Source organism: Athene noctua, chromosome 1, assembly GCF_965140245.1.
Source record: "Athene noctua chromosome 1, bAthNoc1.hap1.1, whole genome shotgun sequence".
Lineage (NCBI taxonomy): Eukaryota > Metazoa > Chordata > Aves > Strigiformes > Strigidae > Athene > Athene noctua.
The window spans coordinates 90,770,485-90,795,189 of record NC_134037.1 but is presented as its reverse complement, the minus strand read 5'-3'; positions in this window follow the sequence as shown (position 1 = coordinate 90,795,189).

Below are 24,705 nucleotides of genomic sequence, written 5' to 3'. Positions count from 1 at the left end.
AGTAGTACCAGCATGTGTGTGGTATTATACATGTAGCTAGCTCTTCCACCTCAGAAGTTCTTGCTTGGTTTTAGTGGAACATAAAAGAACAACGTATACAGCTGTGTTTGAATAACTTTCATTATGAGATACAAAGAAAAAGTCACTGAATCTTGCAAGCTAAAAAGTAAGTTAATTCAGTAAATTAAAAAAAAAAGATTTCCACTAGTTTTTATTTAGAGACTGTTGAGTAAGTATTTTGCTTATTCATTTTCACTGTAGTTCAACTCTAACTATTCTGGTTGTATTTTATAGTATAGACATTTCTAAAGTTGACTTTGAAGCATAACAAGGTCTCAATAGTATAAGACATTTTATAGTATTGCATTGTAAAATCTTGGCTAATGGTAGCATAGCACAGATACGTATGTGAGAGAAAATTATACAGTAATGAATTAATAAACTTCAGCTCTGTTTATTGGTTTAGTTCTCCTCAAGGACAGAGTAAAATGAAGAATGTGGAGAGTAGAAGATGGATAATTACTAGAGAAAGACTGCCTGTGACAATATGGTATCTCTCTGGAAAGAGAGATAAACTGGGGAACATTACAAATTCACACTTCCAACTATCCTGCAGATGATGTTAAGCAACAGATACAAGTAGTCTCTCTGAACACCATACACTACCCTCATCAAAGACCATTGTCTGGGTCAAAAAGTAAAAGGAAAAAATAAGCAGCCATCAGAGAAAGTAACATAATCTTTCTGGATTACCTCTGTCAATAAATGCTCTGCAGATAGCTTCCATCCTTACATTTAATGGATCCACTACTTCAAAAATATGCCAAGCAAGAGCAAGCCTGTCACAGAGGGCCACTGCATGGCTTGCATAGAAACTTTGGAGGCAGCAGGAGAACCCGAGCAAGAAAATATTTGCTGGTAGAATATATATTTGACTTGGAGAAAGTCACTCCTTAGAAAAATGATATGTTTCTTAACTCTCTGAGACATTGAGTTCTACCAACCACATTTTCTAACACCACTGACCTATTCAAGAATAGCTATGTTTGCTTGGTGTTTTTCTCAATGACCTTGATAAACAAAATCTAGAAGTATTTTGGTCATCACCTGTGTTCAAAATCAAACACTGATGCAGTTCATTTTCTGATGTTTTCTGGGGTTTGATAGTACAATATTGTTCTTCAAAGCAAGGTAAAAATTCCCTGCAGATACTTTCCATCTGAAGTGGTGTAGAATGGTAAGATGGTAATGAAGAGACAGTGAAAAAAAAGATCTAAACAATTTTTACCATTTCATCTACTTTTAAACTGACATAGTTTTGCACTCTTATCAGGGTATTTTCTCTTAAGGGTAAATCCTTGCATAGCAATATATACAAGTAACATCAGAAATGGTTTAACATGAGAATCATCTATCAGATAACTCTAAATTATATTCCTTCAGTGATCAATGTTTCATCAATTCTGTGGCAGTCAATATCATATTAACTCTAAATCTGTTGGAGTAGGTACTCTAGGTTAACACCATCACCTTCTTGTGGCACATTACACAAATTAAACTGCTGAATCCTTATTTCTAGCTGTGGAATTAACTGGAGTTTAGCAAATTTTCTTTTCCAGTCTTTAACCCTGTAATATTCAGTAAGACAAATTTCCTCTCACCAGCTGCATATGCCCAGCATTGTTCTCTGTCTGGAATTCATGGGTGGATCAGACTCAATATTGTCTTTCCACGAGTAGAAGTCTGGTTATTCCCTACATACCTGTGAATGATGTACTGCAAAAAAAGATTCTGGGCAAACAAAAACTGTAACTGTATAGTCATATTGACCAATATCACTGTTCCCTAGACAAAGTCAGCATTCACTCAGTCAATAGAAGGAATTCCACTGGCATTCAGTGGTTATTAGAGGGAGATTTTATATGCAAGGGGGATGATCCTGATTTGGCTATTATCATTTGATTAGTTTCAGTAGAGCAAGAGCTGTTATTTTCAAAGATGCAAATAAGATCAGAATGAAACCTTACTAATTACATTACTTTCTACCATGCTTTATTAAGTATTTCCAAAATAAATTAATGATAGTTAATGAGCTTCTAAAAGAAACTATTATTTGGTAATTGTTTTCACTGGTTTCAGACACTTTTTCATATTAGCTACATTTAGCAGCTATGCTGCTTTTTTTTTTTTTACAACTCATTTACTTTTCACAGATTTGGGGTAAAATATTGCTGTCAATTAGCAAGTGAATAGTAAACCTTTTCCTAATTTGATAATTTAGTGAAAAAGAGAGCCAAATTCTGTTTTCAATGAAGCCACTGCAAAAAGCTTTATAAATTTCAGTGGGAATAGGAATGGTCCCTCCAAAGGTGAGATATTCAGGCTTGAAGTTGTTGTGTAGCTATGTAGCTAGTTAACTAGCAATCTGCTTACAAACCAGGATGAAGAAGAGAAGCTTAAGTTCTTCACCACAAACTCTGTGCAGGTCTCAGTGAGCAGTTCTGACTGAAGTTTTTTAGTCCTTCTTTTCAAAAGTGTTATATTACTGTAGGATGAGAGCTTTCTTATAAGGCTTATTTATGAAAAGAAAACCATTTTCACCAAGATCAGATGTTTTCCTGATGTATGCACTGAGAATATCCAGAGACTAACAAAGGAATCAGCAACCATTGGTCACTCTGACACGACTGACTGGAAAGCAGCCTGTCCACACCATGCCATTCAGCATATTTGCACCCTCCTGTTCCGTCTCCAGACCCTAATCCATTTCTGAACAAGACTCTTCACGGTAGGAAGTGTTGACTTCATTAATGCTGTATATACCACAGGCACAAAAATCTGAATGCTAGGTGCCCCACTTAATTAGTACTTTTGTTACTTGCCATTGAAAAAATAATTACGGGCAGGAGGATCCATGGGGTAGCTTGCTTTTGACTCAGAATGCATTATCCCAGTCTGTATTAACTGGAAAAGGGGAACTGACTTTGTATTAACTGAGGTAAAGAATATAAAGCTATGATCATCAGATTTATTAGGTATTAATATATAGAGAGAGTTATGAGATTTTTTTTACCTGTAACCATGATGAAGCTGTTACTGCAGAAGTTATATAAATGTAAATGAGTCAACGTTTAATCAACAGAATAAACCCCCCAATGCAATACGAAACAAACTACCATATAGAGTTTATAGGAATATATAAAATATTTGGCTTATTTAAAGTGAAAAAAATGACATGGTCTCTGGAGCTGCTTTTTACTTTTCTTCTACATGGATCATTTTATCCAGCTACAGAAAGCAGGTTGAGTTTGCAAAAGATAACAAAGTGCTAACAGACTTTGCTTTTTCAAGTTGTTTATTTTGATGTTGGCAATAATAACTGTTAATTAGTGTTTTGTTTGGCTCCCAATCCCCAAACACACAGGCACTGGAGCAAAGGTGACCCGTCCCTACACTCTGAGTGTACATCTTGACAGCTCTTACAGCATGTTTGGAACTGTCAGGTTTAAACATTATCGGAACAGATTTCAGACAAATCAAAAGTATCACAGTTTCCATCTAATCCAGCCATGCTCATATCTGCAAATTTCCACTAATTCTTATTTTCAAAATCTGGCCCAGTAGCTACTACCCAAGAGATGGGCAGCAGCATCTGAGATTCTTCATGATACTTTACGTACAGTAATGCAGGGTAGGTACAGTTAAGAGCTCAGTCCTGCAAACACTTCCCATCAGTTTCTACTGGCATAGTCAGGGACAAATCCAAATCCATTTACCCATTAAATTTGGGCAATATACAGATTTCCTCGCTATTACTGGAACACCGCACAGGTGAGTTTTCTCTTATTGTTTAGTAATATTATGATTAGAAAGACATTAAGTACAATAAGTATGCTGTAAATATGTAAAACTTAGGGACATGGTTTTGCGGTGAACTTGGCAGTGTTAGGTTTACAGTTGGACTCTATGATCTTAAAGGTATTTTCCAATCTAAGCAACTTCATAAGTCTATGATTCTACATAACACATTCAGTTCTGCTAGCATGAGGGTTTTGCAAGTGCTCCCTTTTTTTCTCTCCAAGAATATCTCTGCAACTCCAGGAGAGAAAAACTTGCATGAAAGATGAAAGTTGCTTTTCTCACACAAGGAGATACTTGGTAGTTCCTGGGGGGAGTCTCAGAATCATCTTTCAAATCATGAGAGTTGCAATAAAAGCACAAGAGGTAGCGACCTCACATTTTTGCCTAGGGAGGACAGTATGTGTGTATTGCATACCCTAAGGTACAACAGGTTCTTCTGTAACAGGCTGCCCTGTAGCTTTTTCTTCTTAATCATTCCCTTCTCCACTTCCATCTCTCTTCTCCTGTCACGAAGTAGCGTTACTGGTGAAGATGCAGCAAAATAGGAGGTTTCAGAACCTTTCTCTTAGAAACACACAGCCCTAAGGTCATGCAGATCTCCTCGATCAGACTTAAAACAGAACCTCAGTTCTCTGAGTTTTGCTGTTTCTTCCCCTTGTAACATTAAAAAGATGAAAAGCCAAATAAAGGCATCAAAACATAAAGCATCAGGAAGAATCTTCCAGTGAACAAGTCCTACGGATGATACAGATGTTTCACGATGGTCGTGTTTGGAGACTCCCATGGAGATGCTGTTGCTGTCCCACAAGCCGGTCGTTTACCCGGTGTGCGCTATGCCAAGATACACACGGAGCAGAGGTATTTATTTATTCTGTGGCTGTGCTGGGTGGTAATTCCATGAGCCGCACCAAAGACCTTCAAGGTATTTATAGACTTCAGACTACATGAATACACATTGGTTGTCGTGACCATTTGTCACCAAAATCGGGAACGAACCTCTTCACACCAATGCAGCATTAAGAAGCAGGCATTCTCTTTATTGCAGCACTGGATGCACAGGGGATCGCTCCACCTAACCTGAATCCTGAAAGACAGAGGCACACTCGTGATAGACAGTAAAAAATGAGTATTTACAGAATTCCTGAGAAGTACCCGCTTATCTCTAGGGAATCTAATGCATACATTAAATACCTGTCTATTTCCAGGAAACCTAATGTAGACATTGTGAGACTGCCTCCTCGCACGCAGACTTGCTCATCTTGACGGTACAAATTGAGCCGGGGAAGGGTCGCTCTGTGGCACATAGGCTCGTTATCTTGTCACAATGGAGCTTATAATCGTGCAGTAGATTTTCCTATATGCAAATCTCTTTAATTATTGCTCCTAAAGGAATGGGAAAAAGACGCTGTAGGTTTTTAAATCATATCGTCCTCCTTCCAGCAGTATCAGAACTAGAATCTGTAGCAGTCGTACAGGTTTAATACTATTTGTGCATCAGTGGAACAACACTGGGAGAGGAAATGGGCAGAAGAATGAGGATGTCAATTTAATTTAGAGTTCAGTTCTGCCAACACTGTTCATGCTGAGTGCTACCTCAGTCACACTGTTCATGCTGAGTGCTACCTCAGTCAGGGAGAAATCCTACTGATTTTAATGCGATTATTCCTTAGGCAAAGTACTTCTGGAGAGAAGGAGGGGGCGGGAAGGTTCATTCCTAGGTTATGAGGCAATGAACAATAATCCTTCCATACTGTATTGCCATGAGGCACAAATTTGAAAATAAACAATGATGAGCTAAGTGTGAATTGGACTTTGCATTAATAATAATATGCACTTTAAAAGAAAAGACTATTAACTACTCTTTCTGAATGTTTTCTGCTTTTAACACCTGGAGTCCTTGTCTTAGTTTGAACTATAACAGTTTTGTCATCACATTCAAATGAATCAGGATTCTACCCCTAAATTTTTATTGAATGGTGATAATTTTACAGTAAGATGCTGTATATTTTATGAATGTAGTATTTTTCTACATAATTCTTTATGTTACGTTCTTCACACAAAATAGACCTTAGCTTTAAATCCGACAGTTATACTGTCTTCCAACACAACTGTTGCATGTTGAAAGTGAGAATTTGCTGTGAAACTGAGAAATCTATAAATGCACTTGGAAATTACACTACTCGAATTGTTAATGTCCTGATTTTTTTTAATTTTATCACTTAGATTTATTGTACCAGAAATTCGGTGTTATAACACTGCTTGCCAGAAACTCTCTTTGTAAAGGTCTCTCACATTTTAGAAGAGATCAGAATCCCACGGAGACGGGTAGATAGGTCTGTAGTGTATGCATTGCTGTAAGCATGGCTATTTTACTCCTTTGTACTGCTGCTTCGTAGCACAAATAAGAATTAGAAAGTTCAGCAGTGCTACTGGAAAATGCAAGTCAGCAATCCCAAATTTTAAAAGCGTTTTTTGGGTGCAGGGAGGGTAAGTGGTAAGCTTTCAAAAGGATTTAATGTCAACATCAACGTATTTTAACACAGGAATGTGATCCAAGAAATTCTGCTGGGCTTTCATATTTTCTTTTCTACAGAGTAAAACAATAAAGAATTGTGATTTATATAGTTCTGCAAGTTTATTTTTCTTCAGAATGGGTTTATAATAGGTTTTTTCTTCCAATCTTAGTAAATTAACATTGATTAGAAGATGTGATGTTCAAGCAAGACATCCATAAGAATCTCTCTTTGTTTATGCTCTGTAACATGAAGGTATCCATCATCTTCATGCAACGAAAAGTTTCTCACAAAATTTAAATGGATCTACTAGCATATTCGTGAGGCATTTTAGATGCAGGATGCTGACTTTCTTTGATAAACTAACTTAGGAAGCAGTAATCTTTTTCCAAACTAAAAGCCTTTTAATCAAATAGAAAACCCTATTTATTTTAATATGAACTATTTCTTTGCATTGGCATCTTCTCTCCCACTCACTTTAATTCTAGTGATCAGAGTAAACTGTTGCCAGTGTATTTTATTTCCAACAGTTTATAAGTTTTCAGTTTTTCTTTGCTTGAAGCAGGAAGGAGGAATCTCAGAACAGTACTCTATGTAATTCCAATTATTCTGAGATACTTCAGATCTGGCAAAGCATTAAGTGACACCGCTTAGATGTGAGAAGGGAGACAAAAATGGAGAGCTGTGTAGACCAGCTTTTTGTGTCAGGCTCACGATTACCTGGTTTGCTCTGTCTGTGCACTCATCCAGGTCATTTCTTCAAATTCAGAGAACCTGCAGTTTCTTTCTAGTGTTTGAGATGGAATCTGTGCAAAGCTATGTAATTAAATGTGATGACGATCATCTTTCTGAGGAAATAAAACATGCTGCTCTTAGAGTCTGTTTTGAACCCAAAGCTCAGTGTGTTGTATACATCCCCTCTTGTTGATGATACGAGCATAAGGAGAAAGTGAGTAAATTATCAAAACAAGACTGTTGCTTTGCCAGTATCACTGTCACATACAAGCTGGGAAGCATGGAAGATTAAATGTTTCAAAATTTATCTTCAAATTAAAATTTGCATTGAAAATTATTTAGTCACAGAAGACTAAAATCGTTGCTAATCAGACTGAGTCAGCAATAGCACGGGGAACAGTGATAAGTTACGGAATACAAGGCATTGCTCAAGCTAGGCAGCCAGACAGAAGACAGGGTGTAAAGCACCATCTATGGAAAATTCTTATAGTGAAAAAAATCAAACCATGGGTTCTGCAAACTGCAACACCCACAAGGAAAACCTGATTACTGCTCTGGTCTGCACAACATATTGCATATGACCCTAGATATCATGCAGAGAAATTTGGGTATAAACACTGTGGAAAAATTGAACATTTGGCTAAAGCATGGTGTGTTGATTCCTGTAAAAATGGGTAGATAAAATAATTGTTCCAGGCATGCCTCTTAACTTTTTACATAAATATTCCAATGTACATTGTATTAGTAACTTACTAATATTTCTGCTACATCAGGACAGACACAGGTGATTAATTAATATCAGATAGTGGCTCTGCAGTCTCTCTAGTACTTGAATTCACTTACCTGCAATGCTTTAGAGGTTTGTCACTTGCTGCCCCTCCATTATACGTAGTGAGTGATCTGGAGAGCCAGTTTCTGTGCTTGATTTACTGTACATGAACATGATTTTTGACCTAGATAGTACAACTGCTGAATTCCATATTGTGCATAAAGGTATGCTATGCATGATACAGTGTATGTACATGCAAGAGGCACCTGTTATGGGAAATGCAAATATCTACTTCTCTGTAACTGTACACTACTGTAACAGACTGAAATGTCAGTGACTATAACAGTAGTGAAAAAACACTGCTATGTAAAGAGTTTGCTCACAGAAACAAAATCCAATCGTCTGTGCTATTCATACAATAGAAAAGACATAACCCACCATTTGTATTGCAAACCACCATTTGCATCACAACCCTTTAAAAATAATTGTGTCGTTGCTGATGAAACTGAAATTTCAGAATGTGTCTCACCTATAAAAGTGAAAAGACAAAAATTGTTCATCTTTGCATGTATTCAAGGAAATCAAGCAAAGCCAAGCAACTGCTCTTCATGTATTTCCATAAAAATTCAGATGTCATATTTGCAAAATGCACAAAGATCTCGTTTACCCCTGGTAGACCATGTATTGCTACATAATGCTGTTGCAAGGGCTGCCAGAACTACACAGCATTTAGCTCACTCGATGGATTTCTCCATATTGAATGGATAAGTTACAGACTTTCTTCCGTACCCAAAGCTTTTTAAAGAACGACAGCCATGTTTCTCAACAACCAGTCTAAAGCCTGATATAAAAATAATGGCATTTTATTGGGAAAGGTTTCTCAAGCCCTGTAGTACAGCCTTAGCTTTGCCTTCATGCTGTATTACAGCACCTTAGCAGATTGAGGTGGAAACTGAACTTTGCCCATCACCACTTCATGCTGGCAGAATTGTCTTGGTTTGGTCCATAATGTCTCCAACAGGAGAAAATGTCAGAACAAACAAATACGACTACAAAAGTTTCAACATCACCATGATCACAAGTATGTTCTAGCTTAATTTGTACAACATGGTATGTTTCTCCTTAAGTGTCCATCTGCTGCACAATTGTTCTGAGCAAAATTTAGTGGAACTGCAGAGATCTGAAGCAGTGAAATGCTGATTTGCAAACAGCCAGGCGTTTATATTATTCAACCCTGTGTTGCACACTATTGTGACTGCCACTGCCTCCAGTTATGAATGTGGACTCACTTGCAAAAACCTACAGGACTGCTGAAGAGACCATTGTATTTGTGCCCAGACCATTTGAAGAAACTGAGAAAAGCATTCCATTTTAAAGCAAAAATATACAATTCTGTGTAGTTACAATAGAGAACCTAAATTAGGGTTCAAACCAGCACTAAGGCAAGTCATCCAGTAGTGCAGAAGACTGTATCTATGTAAGTACAATATGGAATACAGACCAAGAACTAGAAAAGTGACTACTCACTGCTTATCACATGTGCCTTTCCTCCACTGTGTATCCAGAGACACAGGCATAGTTACACAAATAACATATACCTCAGCATGTACAAAAGAGTCATTAATTATTCTTTGCTTAATATATCCAGGCCAATAAAAATGATGTAGCATCTTGCCCACAAGATCTGCTAATTCCAAACCCCATTGTCCAGTTCTATCTACCTACTGTTTCAGCTACAGTGTAACCCTTACCCACCAGAAAGCTGTGATGCAAGTTGGTCAGCTATTTATTATTCTAAAGAATTTGCAAATATACTGTGATAATTTATCCATCCGGATTATGATTCATGTCAATGGATTGTCAGAACAAAAGAGAAAGTATAAAACCTGTATTGTCAGCCTCCTGTCAAAGCAGCAGAGACTTACACATCACCACTGCAGCCTGTCCCTTTACGTGATTCATTGTGGGGTAGGTTTGCTACTGGTATCAAAGAGCTATTTGTTCATGCACCATTGACTTCTGCTTTGCCATCATCCTGAGAGATTGCTTCAATAAATGGCCAGAAACAGCATTTACGTCACAAGTCACACCTGCTACTGTAATTACTTTCCTGTCCACAATTTCCTGCAGAGTGGAGCCCAGAAGAATTAGTATCCAATAATGAATCACAATTCACCCTTGTAGAGTCTGAAACTTTTCTGGGGAAGCGAAACATCATACACAGAAGATCAAACGCTTTAATTAAACTTTGGGAAAAAGGTGTACTGACTGCTGGGTGGAAGGCTTCCTACAAACTTAAACAGCATGAACTTCCAGAAGTGTAACATAGAAGACTCTTCCCAAATGACTATATATGAAAGAGAAGTGAAAAGCTAAATGTTACCATAATATAGACAACCTATTCTGAAACAGAAGCACAACAGGATATAAATAACAATGCAATAGATGCAGTAAATTCACAAAACAGAAGTTACCATCATGGTGCTAAGATCTGCAGGTATCTCACTTGTGAGAATATAACAACTTTGATTTTTTTAATGAGGAGAATCAAAGTCCATTTTGCTTGTTAAGACTGTCAGAAAAGCAAAAAGAAAATATCTTAGACATCCAAACTACCCGATAAAATAGGTCAGAGTGCTTCACCCTGACTAACATGGGAAACATAATTTATCTGCTGATAACAGGGGATAATGGTCCTCAAACAAGAAACACAGGAGGCAATAAAGGCTATTCAACATTCTGTCAAATCCCAGTTAACCACCTCCAGGTACTGGAAATCATTAGGTAAATAAATGTAAAAGTTTAAACTTTAATTTTAATAATTTTGTCCCAAATCACAGAATCAAAGAATCATCTAGGTTGGAAAGGACCCTGGAGATCATCTAGTCCAACTGTTTGCCTAGCACAGTTCCCACCTACAGCATAGCCTTAAGGTCTAAATCGACCCTGCTCTTGAACACCTCCAGGGATGGGGACTCCATCACCTCCCTGGGCAGCCCATTCCAACGCCTAACAACCCCTTCTGGAAAGAAATGCTTCCTAATATCTAGTCTGAACTTTCCCTGGCGCAACTTGAGGCCATTCCCTCTTGTCCTGTCACTTTCTATTAGGCTAAAGAGGCTCAAACAGAGCCTCAAATCAGTTTGTCTATTTGCTGCTAAAGTATATGACTGTCTATTACGTACTTTTATAACTGCTGAGACAGTAGGATAATAAAGTTACTATTTCATTATTGCTTTGGAATTACAAATATGCAATATCTTTCAAGAACTGGGGCATACATAGTCTTGCAGTAGGTATTTGGAAGGTGCTGCTTATGTTTGGTGAGCTGTCCTCTCTCTGCAGATAGCTCAGAAAGGAAACTTTCTGGCTTGCTGCTGCTGCTACTGCTATACCCTATCCGAATATACATCCCAAATCTTATCCTTCACACTTTATCTTGGGCACACTCTTAACTACATGGAAAATTAATCCTGAGTTATAATTACCAAGGATTACTGAGCAGCAAAGATCCTATAACCATTTCTAAAAAAAAAACAAAACAAAAAAAAAAAAAAAAAAAAACACACAACAAAACCAAACCAAACTTAGATAAACATTAGCAACATTCTTTGTGAAAGAGAAGATACAGAAGGAGAAGACATGCAGGGAGGCCTTACAGAGATGCAAGCTTTTATGCCTGGTTTCCAAGAATTACACACATCTGTTGGGTTTTTGCCCAGTCTCTTCCCCACAACACTTTTCAAGTACATTTGAGATCAGCAGAGACATATCAAAGAATATTAAATTCTTGCAAGTTTATGAAAACAGGTAACCAGATACACAGCAGACTGATAAATGTCCAGATGGAAAAAAATGAATCATTAAGTAACATTTTAAATTAGACTCCCAACAAATCAACACATGAGGAAGCTCATATATGACCTTTCAAACAGAGCTTTTAATCAGCTGTGAGGTGCAAATCCAGAGAAATTCCAGCTTCAGTTTCCTATAACATGTTATTGCTGAAAAGAAGAAAACTATTGTAAAGAGTAGAGTGTGCAGTTCTCTGGTACATCTTTGGTGTCAGCGGTCATCTTTGAAAGTCAATGTTCCACAGGAGGATTTGAGAAGCTGCATTTGGCTGCATTTGTCACTATAAAAAAAGAATGGGCAATGCCTTGGCTACCTCACCACCATGGAGCTGTGGCAAATACTGATATTAATGGTCTGACCACAGATGTTAATATTGGGATCAGATAACCACTGAACTCAGTTGGCAGCAATGCGCTGCTGTCTGCCATTCTTCATTATCTATCATTGGAAGTGGCATTAAAATATCAGAAAGTACAAGGTGACTAATGCTATGATATCCTGGTGAGTAGCAATCGTTTTTTATTATGATACTCAGTTTATTTTGTCAAACTATGTTAGTACCCAATGAATTGAAATATCCATTAGACTTAGAAGGGACACACATCTACAAAGAGATAAAGATAACAATTCTGTGCTAGGCATTGATAACCTATTTACTGCACCACAAATCAAAGGAAACATTTTCACGGAACAGGTACACTATTACCGCAATTGCCAAATATCTGCCTCATCCAGGTCAGAGAGTCATGCAGATGCTCCAGTGACTTAAATGATCCAGAGTCTGAGTACAAAGCACAACTTTAAAGAAAAAAAAAAAAAAATCTGTGTCCTTCTAGGTTAATAACAACCCATAGATTACTCCACCCTACACTCAGTGGCTCAGCTGAAATTAAACAGAAATTGTAGCCTGTTCAGTTCCTACCAGAACACATCTCCCACCTCTTTTGGTTAGAAACCATCAGTCATCATTTTGACCCAAATCATAGCTTGTCTGACATTTCAACCTCTTAGGAACTGACTCCTATTTCATTGCTGAGTGCTGTAGTGCTAAGGTACTAATCCCGTTCTAAACATCAACAAGACATGCCACAGCACTGTGAACAAATACCAAAGTAAATGGTCATCACTCTAAATAATATTTCAGTCATATTTGCAAGGACAGATTTCTATCATGTTTTTCTTTTGAGTCTTTGCTGATTTATCCAAATGTTTTCTAACATTTGACCAAATTAGCTCCTTACTTGAATCAAGTAAAATACTCAGCAGTAATTCATCTTCCCTAAATCCGAGATTGTGTCATCCTATTCCTGCATAAGGGATGTAAATAGTAATAAGGCACTCCCAGAAGGAACAGTCTCAGCTAAGGACACCTTCTGACAGTGATGTAGCTCTAAGGAAATGTTTTTTCCTCTCAGCATACCACTGAGGAGAGTCACACAAGATTTCAGTCTATTCAGATGATTGTGTCCCCTCTTCTCTATGAGCTGGCTTACTGTTTGCCAGAAATGTCAAAACTATTTCAGCAATGCCCTAAATTCTATCGTGTAGGGACAGGTGGTTATCTTAGAGTTGGGGAGAAGCTTTTCCCAGCTTTTAACCTTCCAGCTGTGACCATTTTAAAAATGAAAATATCTACCTATACAATAAAAGCTGTGCTAACATTCTGAAGGTTAAGGTTACATACCACGAGATTCAGACATCTTATGATTGACTATAGTGGCTTTAATATCATCTCTTTCTTTTGCACAGCAGGCCAAGGACTTGTTTAATTATTGGGTTAATCAGCTGCAAACTCAGACTAAAAGGCTAGATTTGAAGTAAAATTCTTCCATGCTTTCAGGTTTTTGGACTTAATTTTTGAATCAAGCCTGACCCTTTGCTGAATATCGTCAGTGTTCCCTTCATTTCAGCACTTGCACAAACTATTTCATTTGAAAAGGGAAAAAATGACCCTTGGCATTCTTTCCTTTGCTTTTGTACAAGGCAATTCTGAAAGTTTAAAAATAAAATCACAGGGTTTTTTAAACTTGGTTAAGGTAGGGCTTTATATCATTAAAAAATCAGGGCTGACTCCTCACTGAGAGATTTGTATTTTGCCAGCAATGAGTCTTCCTTCCTTTTTTTTAATGCTGTGGTATATAGGGCTGTAAGCACAAAAAAAAAAAAAAAAAAAAAAAAGACTTTTCTGTCCCTGACTATGCACACCCTGGCTTCCCTCCCAGTAAACTGCTCTTCTGATAGTGATTCTAGTCTGGGTTTTCTTGCAGTACATCTGGGATCTCATTACAAGCTAGCTAGGGAATTAATTGTGGTAGCTCCAAGCTATAGCTTTTCTTCTCTGGCAGACTGGCAGCTGGTCCTTTTATAGAGTATCTCATAGCTGCAATTGAGAGTGGGCAGTCCAGTAGTCCATTATGCATCTTTCTGGTTTTATTGCACTAGCGAAGTTCAGACATCTGTCAGGTATTACTGGTGATGAGGTGCTCACTGGTCTGTTCAACACAAGTAGAAGATCAGGGACAGACAGACCTTAAATGCACTAAGTAGTAGAACCCATAAAGAACTATTTATCTGGAGTACAGTCTGGAAAGAGCCCTCAGTCACATATCATGAAGGAACTCTAGGAGAATGTTTTGATTCAAGTTCTCTCCCACTCAGCAGGGCCTATACAAGGTCCTGTGCTGGTGTAAGGGCCCACCAGTATTGCAGTCATCTGGGCTACCTACACCTCAGCTCATTGTGAGAAACAAGCTAGAAAATTTCTGTTGTCCCAGAATAGTGCACACTCTTCTCATCTCAATTTTTGATCATTTTTGCCCAATGCCCCATAAAAAAGAAAGATTTAATGCAAGAAAAAGATTATGTGTTTTCCAGCAAAGAAAGATTTAATGCAAGAAAAATATTATGTGTTTTCCAGCAACCCAACGCTCTGTGCATCATGAGATGAATGAGGAGAAATGCAGGTCCCCCAACCAATATGCTCAGATAATAATCCCATATGTCCAGCAAGGCTGGAGCCTTTCTCAGAGCTGGAAAGAAGCAAAGGTTGTAACCCAGAATCTTTGTGATTACAATAGAAAAATCAGCATTGCAACTCTCAGCTCTCTCACTCAGAACAGGAAAGGGACATGGTTATAAGCTGGATCCAAACACAGCTTCACTAGGCACTTTTGGTTACTGCCTGGTCCCTGTTCAGCTTCAGGCTCTTTATCCATCCTACCTGACCTGACTCTCAGCTACTCTCTGTTCAAGTTTTCTCTCCTCAGCCCGTTCTCAGTCCTCTGCCAAAACCCTCACACAGCTCTCAAACTCTCTCTTTGATCACTTCTTTTCCCTGTTCTCGAGGGATCTAGGAGCATTAACTGTACTTTCCAAAATTACTGGAGCAAGTCCTTCTCCACCATTTCATGTAGGAAGCCATGAGGTTTTAATCATCAGGTACAAGTTCATTTAATTCTCTATAGTACCTACAATTTGGTCAATATTTTCCTCAGTGTACTCTGAGATGAACCATTAAAAATTAGAACATGGTGAAAATTCATGTGGCACTAAGACAGAAGATAAAGAAAGTACAAAATATACGGTACCAGTGCTCAAAAAGAATAGAAACAAACCTGATTGCCTTCTAATGAGTCAAACCTGATCCAACAGAAACACTTTAGAAGTGAATGTTAAACTAGGAATCTGTTACTATATGCTAAAAGAGAACTAAGTCATATTCTCATTGGCATGACTAAAAACGATCAGGGCTTCACTGCTGTGAAAGGAAGCCTTGCAGGTTCTTAGGGAAGGTAGATTTGCTGCTTGAACAAGAAGGGATGTAAGATTTTTTTTTTCCTGTTCCTTATATTTTTTTCTTTATGATATCCCTGGACAGTACATAAAGACCACAAGGTCATTGTTAGCTACAAAATGGGAAGTTCAACCCTGTAAATTTGTAAAGACGCATTTATCATCTAAGCATAGAGAAAAAAATAATTTAATATAGCAATTAAATCAAGAACATTTCCTAAGTGTCATTATGTCACTGGATGGCTGTTATAGGCATTAGTTCAGACATTGTGCTGTACACCACTGGTTGAAGTGCTAAGGCTTGGACAACCGGCCCAAGCCAGAGTTGACCTATAGACAAATCCTGTATATTTTATAACTGAAACCATTGTGCTAGTAGGTATTATACTAAGTTATAACAATTCACTTATGCTGATGTAAAAAGTGCTAAAGCATTGAAGTACTGAAGCCTGAACAACAGGCCCCAAGCCGAAGCTGCTAACTTAGTCTGTAATCATTAACAAAGTATGTAAACTCACCAGTGAAAGATGCAGCTTAGACAAAATAGCATCAGTAGTGAGGAGAGAATGTATCCAACGTCCCTTGTTTAGCCTTGTTCAAGGCTGAGAACCCAAGTATCTGGCCTTGTTAGAAACTCCCTTGGTTCCCCCTCCCGAGCCCTGGCCAGGCTTTGGGTGGAATCCAACAGGAGGATGAAACCAGAAATTTTCCGCTCAAAACAAAGGTGCCAGCTATTCTGGTTTGTCAGTCTCTGGTATATAAGGCTGGGCCCGTTTGCAGCGACTTTGGAAGCCTCACCTATGGGTGGAGGCACCGCGTAGGATTTCCCACTTGCCAGGACAGGCTCTCCAAACCCTCGCTGTAACCGGGGCTCCCCAGGCACTGCGGGTCTGGGTGATGGTAATGTATGCAAGTGGTGATGTATTTTCTTAATCTCTATTCTCTCTCTCGTGTAGTAATGATTTGATGCATTACCCTGTTTTTTCCTCTTTGCTGCTTTAAGTGCACTATTGTGCCTTTTCTTGCTGCATGTTTTCTGTATTACACTGTTACACTGGTTATCACCAGTAAAATACGCCTACTCTTTTCACTCTGGTGTCTGAGTTGAATTGGTATCCTTGAGCAGCAAAACACTGATAAACTTCAAGAATGAATCAATGGGAACTGATTGCTCGATCTGGTGCTACTGCAGTCATTTCAGTGGGTCTCCACAGAAACTGATCCTGACCTAGCACACTGGAAGAGGTTCTTGTTCCATACTTACACTGGGGCAACAGAGCAAAATTTTGCCCTTCTGCTTAATGATACGTAATGGTTTATTTTTACTTTTCAGAAGGTGGAAAAAAATGTTCAGATTTCAGAAAAACTGTAACATAAAGTCAAGCTATCCCATTCTTTCAATACCACTGGGAGAAAAAAAAAAAAAAAAAAAAAAAGTTCATCAAGACTTCAGTCACACTTAGATTTCCATTCAATTTTTACCTTCTGTCTTTCCACTCAGGTATTTCCCAATATTAGGTCCTTAAAATACTGCTTCTGAAACAAATAATTCCTTGACACTAGGAGCACAGACAGATTATAAGCAATTTGTACGTGAAGTGGAGGCACTAATGCTGTCAATGAATCCATTTGTTTTTTCTTGCCCTTCTACTACTCTGCAAAGCACTTTCATCAAAATACCTTGTCTCCAGTCCTGACCTCTTTCAGAAATGCAGTGATGAAGTGCAGAGGTCATTTAACCGGAACAGCAGCATCAAAACCTCTAAATGTGCACTGACTCTCATAAGGAAGCAAGGTAGCAAAAGGAAGCAGCCTCTTTCTCACATGGATGTTTTAATGGGTTTTAATGGTGGCTGTGTGACAAAGCTTGTTGTGAAAGACCCTCTGACTTTTTCCAGAGGGATGTAGGAACAACACTCTAACTTGGGAAATGAGCAAACAATAGTCCTAATTTCCCATACTGTTGATATGACTAAATTTGTTTTTCTGAGACTGCAAAAACAGGACAGATCAAAGAGTGACCTGTAAAGACCCAAGTTCAAATCCCAGCCTTTGTATGATCTGTATGAGTTGTTTCATCTCTCGTCTGTTTTATTTAACAAAATAAAGCTCTAACACTTACTGGTGTTAAGAAGCAGCAGCAACTGTGAGACTGCTCTGCCAATAAAATGAAATCTAATTCTTTAATATCTGATATTTAATGAACACTAGTTGCTTTCTAGTTTGGAATCTGAAGTGTAATAGCATATCTGGAGTAAAACTGCAAAGATCTGCATTTGCCAGTACCTTTAGCAGAACACCAACAACTTTGGACTCGAGAGTTGGGATACCAATGCCTTGTCACAATCCCAGGATGGACATCTAAACATTTGAGTATTGCTTGCAGCAGTCTGGTGACAAAAGTAAGACATGCTAATACATTTGCACTGCTCAAATTTTACTGAGGATGGCATCAGTTCTAATCAGAGAATTATATCATTTATTTTCACAGTCAACATACCACATCATTCCCTGTATCCAAAGAACAATGAATGCCTATAGTCATTCTTTACTCATTAAATATAATGGAATCACGAATTTTTTGGACAACTTTTTCAAGGTTATTAACCGGGTGACTTCTAAGTGGTTTGTTTGTGCCACTCAGTCTATCTCTCTTGTTTTCCACTTCTGCTCCTGTCTGCCAGTTTTATAGAACAGCAATTATCAGCATATCCACAGTAGCAGCATTATGACTATTAAAAATGCTGCAGTTCAGAGCAATGTTTTTAATTATCCACCAGAGCCATGCTTAAACTGGGCTTACCATTCAGCTATTTTTACCAAGCTTCCCTCATTTCAGATGGTATAGTAAAACCTTTTAGTCACAGATCCAGGTTATTCTGCATTTTGAAATAAAACTCTTTTTCTTCCCACATCATCTATGGGCTGATTAGTGATTCAAATTTTAATATTCCTAGGATAATCAGTATTCTCTGTTTCTAATACTCAATAGTATCTACAGATGTTTATTGTGTTCATCAGAGCATGGTGCATGAAATTTATGTCTTAATGTCTACTAAAATCTTTCCGGGAGGGGATTCACCACCAGCTAAGGTGGTTCTCCACAAAGTATCTCATTCTCATATATTCATGACTATGAATCATCTTGGTTTTGGACAAAAATAATTAAACACAAAATACTAGGACTGTATTCTCCATTTGTGAAACTGTCTTAGCTCCCACCAATCTCAAGCCAAAGCATGACAATTTAAAAATTTGTAATTAACACTAAATCACTGAGCAGTGTTGGGCACGTTTTCAAATCCAGGGTCAATGAATAATATCTAAAACCTGTAAAGGTCTGAACCTTTTTTTATGTAGCATTTCTCTGCCTGAACTGGAAGTCCAGCTCTACTTCAAGACACAAAGTTTGGGCAAGTTAAAAGTAGTAATACCATACTAACTGGATCTAATAAGAAGCCATTTGTTTTAGCTGCTCCTAACAGTGAGTTAAAGATATATAACCTACTTGCTTCGTTTCCTAAATGTTCCAAAGGATATTTGTAGCTGCATCTCTTTGGCACTTTGACCATGCATTTCAAATGTTCCAGAGGCGAGGGTGGATGAACAGGAATGATGGATGGTCGACTATCTGATGGATAATGCCGCTATTTTCCATCTCAAAAACTGAATCCAACATAATTAAAGTTTCTTTTCAATATTCTGTTGTTCCTCTCCAATGCTCACTGCCTTCAATTTCCCCAACTATCATGATTTTTCCCAATATACAATGGGCACTATTTATCAAAAATGACATTCTCAGATAAAAGCAGCTCCAGAATGTAAGTACATAGTCTACAGCCTACAGAGCTCACTTACACTGCCTTGGCCAGGCTGAGCTTTCTAGGTAAACAGTGGTTCCCTGTCAGTCACTGAGTCTTTTGTATTGACTGCTGTGTTTCTGTTGCTCAGAATTGTTTATCATGAAGCATGAAAGAGTAGCCTTGTCCTGAAAGTTTGCAAAGCACTTAGTTGAGAGGGAAGGGGACGAACTTTCTCAGCTCCACATTTGGTCACTTTTGCCCATTCTTTCTTTGCTTTACTGAATCTTCATCTTACTCAGGTGCCTGTAGAAAATATATCACTCAAATCATGAGGGCTTTTTTTCCAGGATGACCTGTGGAAACACCATCAACTATGTGGGATTATTGTTCCTGTGAACAATGAAGCCAAGAAAATTACCATGGGCAATGCTCCCACTAAATTGTTTTCCTCGCAGTGAACTCAGATTTTTATATTTGCCTCCTGTCCAACCCCACACACATATTATACACATGAAAGATTCAATAGGTATTCCCTTAAAACACTTGCAATCCCATGGCGCCACAAATGGCTCTGAAATCTAGCAGTTGTCTCCCAGATGGTTTCCTACATTCTCCAAAGAGTTTTAACCACTGATGCTCTCAAGCATGTCAAGGGTAGTTCTGATAAATAAATTTTCAGCAATTACAATGTTTAGCTTCTATGCCTGTAAATAATTTTGTGATTTTTGTGTCTGCTTTTAAGAGCAGACGGCATTTCCAAATGTTATGCTTGACAATGGTCTTAATTTTCTGAATGTAATTCTTAAAAATTCCTGAAATCTGGCATTCTTAAAGGGGAATGCAGGTGCATCGATTCCATTTTATGCATCCAGTATCTAATTCTGTAAAATGTGGACTACCACTGAGATGGTCTCACAATTTTCAACTCTCAAAGCTTTTTCAAAACCTTGACAGATTAGGCCCCTGGAAGACAGACATCCTGATGAAATGATGGCAGTATGAAAAGAAAAAAGAAAACAGAAAAAAGAAAGGAAAAAAAAAAAAAAGGAAAAGAAAAAGGAAAGGTCAGGTCCACACAAAACTATTTTGGAGTATGTGGAGAAAGCACCTTGCTAAACATCCTGGAAATTCCTAGTGGATCAATCTTTACCTTATTAGCAGACTTATTTTGCCATCTTGTTCTAACATCAGGATAAGCTACTTTGCATGACTGTTGTTCATCATATGAGTTCGTATCACTGTAGGTCAGCTGTGATGATAATTGTACATTCACAAAATGGGGAATCCTCAGCTGTTAACAGAACAGTGTAAGCAGCAAGTTATTACTGTCTCAACCTGTTCCCTGTTTGATTACATATACAAGACCCACAGTGTTTTCTAGCCAGAAGGCGAGTGCTTTCCATAACTCTGCAATAGGAATAAAGCACAGACTTTAACAAGTAGGAACTGCTACAGGCAAACATAATGAGGAGCCACAGGGAAAGATCAGATACATGAAAAAGAGGAAACTTTGAGTTAAAAAAAAAACAAAAAAGTCCAGACTTGTCAAAATGCTCCTTTTGGTTAAATAACCAATAAAGGTCTTTTCCAACCTAAATGATTCTGTGATTCTGTAACCTGATAGGATTTTTTTTTAAAGCAGGAGTGATTTAAGGCAGCATGACTTTCCATCAATATATTTGTTTTGGTTAGACATGCACCAGGCTGAATCTACAAGAGTTTACACCTGATGAGAACTGAGCCAAAGACCTTTAGGACTGCAGGAAAGCAGGAACTCATCATCATCACCCAAACCTCTTTCTCCTGTGAGGGAAGTACAGGCTGAGGTACTATGTCCTCCATTTCCACAGGCAGAAACTTTGGCCAGAAAATACTTTTCAGCATTGAAACTCCTACAACAATAAGGGTGGAAACTACTCCATGCAGAAGTTCCAAGTGTTATCAAAAATCAAAACTACTTTTTTTTCCAGCAGCCCAAAACCTAAACATTTTGCCTCAGGTCACCAGAGAGGTTGAATAGAAAGTGAGTCTCAAAATGAAAACTATGAAGCTTTTAGTGTTTCTGATGAGAAACAGAAAACATTTCAGACAGAACTATCCTTTAAATGTAAATAAGACAATTAGTTATAAACCCAATCTTCTATTTTTTTATGAAGGTATTTTGTTCTTTTATCAGCTAAGCCTGTGCTCCGGCAGATGCAAGTGCCATATTGTGGACAAGAGGATTATTTCCCGCCTTGCTAATATTAAAACATCCTTTAGATGCACAGCATGAAAATATCTCCATTAGAGAAGAAATAGAAGCCTATTGGCCAGAGTTTTCTGCAGATTTTGCTTCACTTTGCACAATTTCAGGGACTGTAAATCCAAGCCTACCAATACAAGACAGTCTGTTTGGTTGTTCCCTTGTCTAAACTATAAAAATCAATATCTTGTAGAGAGCAGGCCTTTATGGCATAGCTCCTCATAATGTTCTACCTGAGAGACTGTGCTGACTCTTGGTGGCTAGAGAAAGAGTCATTCTTAAAACACTCCTAAACACATGCATTCCTAAAACAGGAATCAAATTAGGACAGTAAAGCACTGCATAAAGAAAGCCATCAGAGAGCTAAGAAGGTGAAAATGTGCCCCTGAGCAATTAGTTGTCCTGCAAGAAGCAGCAGCAGCACACAGCCCACAAGAAACTGAGCACTGTGAAGTGCTCATGATCTTGAATTGAAATATTTCACATCCAGAAGGGTTTCTCCTGGTGTAAATCAAGGCAGTGGTCAGCAGATAAAACTTTTCAAATTTTGGCTTAGGTTATTCCTATAAGTAACAATGCCAGTTACGGTATCTCCACATTCAGTAACCTCAGTTTATTCACATACAAACAAATTCTTTGCATTAAAATTCCTTCTCTCTCTCTCTCTTCTTGTGGAGCATGAGTTATTGTTTTTTCTAACTGTAAATTCTAAGGACAGGTATACTGTCTGAACATTGGCCTCTGTTCCTACATACTTTTGTGTTCTCGTAACCTCTTTTTATTCATGCTTTTATCATGTTTGGAGTAATTTTTATTCCTTCTCGACCAGTTCTTATTTCTCTTTTCCATCCAAGCCCTTACACATCTGCCTGTTTTGTGTTTTGCCTTCTGCATTTCTTCCTTAACAACCTGTTGCAGCCATCCATTCTCATACAGTCAGATTCTCTGTGAATTTCCCCATGTTCATACCGAAGGAAGACAAATATAACCTTGGGATTTGCTGCACAAACAGGTTGTAGAAACTTGCAATGTTTATTACCTTCAATAAGAAGTGAGCCTGTTTAACAGCTCAGGATTTCAGATCATTGTTGCTTTAAAAAAGATCCTTATCAGTAGAATCCTAAATGTATACCTGGGGGAGTGTAATCCTACAAAATCTGAGCATTCTCAACTCAGATTTAATTTGCAATATGAAAACATCACAAGCAAAAGGTAGTTATTAAAAAAACAAAACAAAACAAAACCCAGCCAGTAATCTAAGAATGCTGTGTTAAAACTCATCACCTACTTTGGTTTCCTTTTTGTGATTCCTTAAGCATGCAGTTCTCCAGGTGCTGTTTCTATTTACAGTGTCTCCATTCATTGTTTATCAAGTGCTCACAGTTCAGATTCCTTGGGGTGAATTTTTTGCAACCCTGTGCTCGTCTATCTTAGCTGTGCTCTTTGCTTGCCCAGGTTTTCAAGTATCTTGTTCTCCAAATACACAAATTTTGATTATATAAAAACTTCCTTGGACTCTCAACAGCTTGTTTCTAAGAAGAAATGTTCACTTTACTATTAATTAAGCAAGAGCACACTACCAGCTGCTTGAAACAATTGGAAAGCACCCATTGGACTTTTCTGAATAGGAAGTTCTTCCTTCTGCAATACAGAATACCTGGAAGAAAATTGAAGGGCATCTTCCCTGAGGGAGAAAGTTTGCATGAAGTATTTACTTGGATGAGAGACAGTTCCACAGTTTTCAAAGGCCAAAAATCACTGCATTCCTCCATAATTTTTTCCTATACATATAGAGAGTGAACATGGTTTAATAATGAGAGCATTAGCACCTGTGTCCTGGCTTTGCTACTGATCTGTTTAAGTCTCCTTGCTCTGCTTCCTACCTACATAGGATTGGTGAAGTCCCTGCTGAGCATTACAGATCCAGCAGCGTGCCTTTATTTTGGACGTAAATAGTCTGTAGGGTCCTGAGGTTTTAAGCTTAATTAATTTACCTTGCTCTATCAACCACCTTCCATCCATTCTGTTTATTTAAAAAGTAAAAATCATTAAGGCAGAACCCAACTGCATTTTGTATGTTGAGACTTTCAATATTTAGTAATAGGACTGAAACCTCCATGTTTTATGACAAGGACAGAAGTGTAGAATGTATGTATATAAAATATATTTCAGGATGTCCAACAACACTTTACTTTCTCTTTGTTCTACCCTAAAACTAGATCTTCTCACCCTATTTCAATCAGCACTGGACCTGAAAAGGCTTTCATGTATGCTTAATTTTTAGCACTATGAATAGCTTCAGTGTTACTGAAGTAACTTGCTGTCTGAAGTTGTATAAATAAGTAACACTTTGCAGCATCAGGGCCTAAACCTTCAATAATACATGGTTTTCTCCTTTAATGCTTTTATTCTTCCAAATTATTCTTTAATTCCTCTGGTTTTCAGCTCTCATCAGTATCATCAGACAATCAGTGTGGGACTGATTAGCACATGAAGAAGCATCATTAAAGTCTAGCTTTATGTTCTGCATCTAATTTAATCTAAGAAGTAAATTATAAACCTATGTTTAAATTTTCATCAGATCAATTTTTCTCATTTTAGAGTTCAAAGGTTTTATCCCCCCAGTACTCATAACAGAAAATATTATCTCTACAAAGCAGACAATAGACATGGACAGGGTCACTATTGTACCTCTTAGCACTTTGGAGAATATAACAGCTCCACTGTGCGTATATACATACTTTGGACTAAAATGCCCTCTGCGGTGTCAAGTGGGTATTAGACATTGCATTCATGTATACTGTTAGTTTGTGCAGGGCAATTGCAGACTGCTTAATAGTCATAGTATTTCACTCTGGAGGTGACTGCACTTGAGGTATACTTGGATTGAGTGTGTGTCTGCATGCTGTGCTTTGCTGTTTTGCAGGAATAAAGATGTTATAGATGTTACATAGCAATGTCTTTGAAGGGACTTTTAAATCCAATCTAACCATTTTTATCTCAAACAGATTTACAAGATTAAAAGCTAGTTAGAGAGATAAGATCATAAACTAAGATATGATCATAGGCTACGATAGGAAGAAAGGAGGTGAGAGGGAAAAGATAATCGAAATGAGGTGCAAACAGATTAAC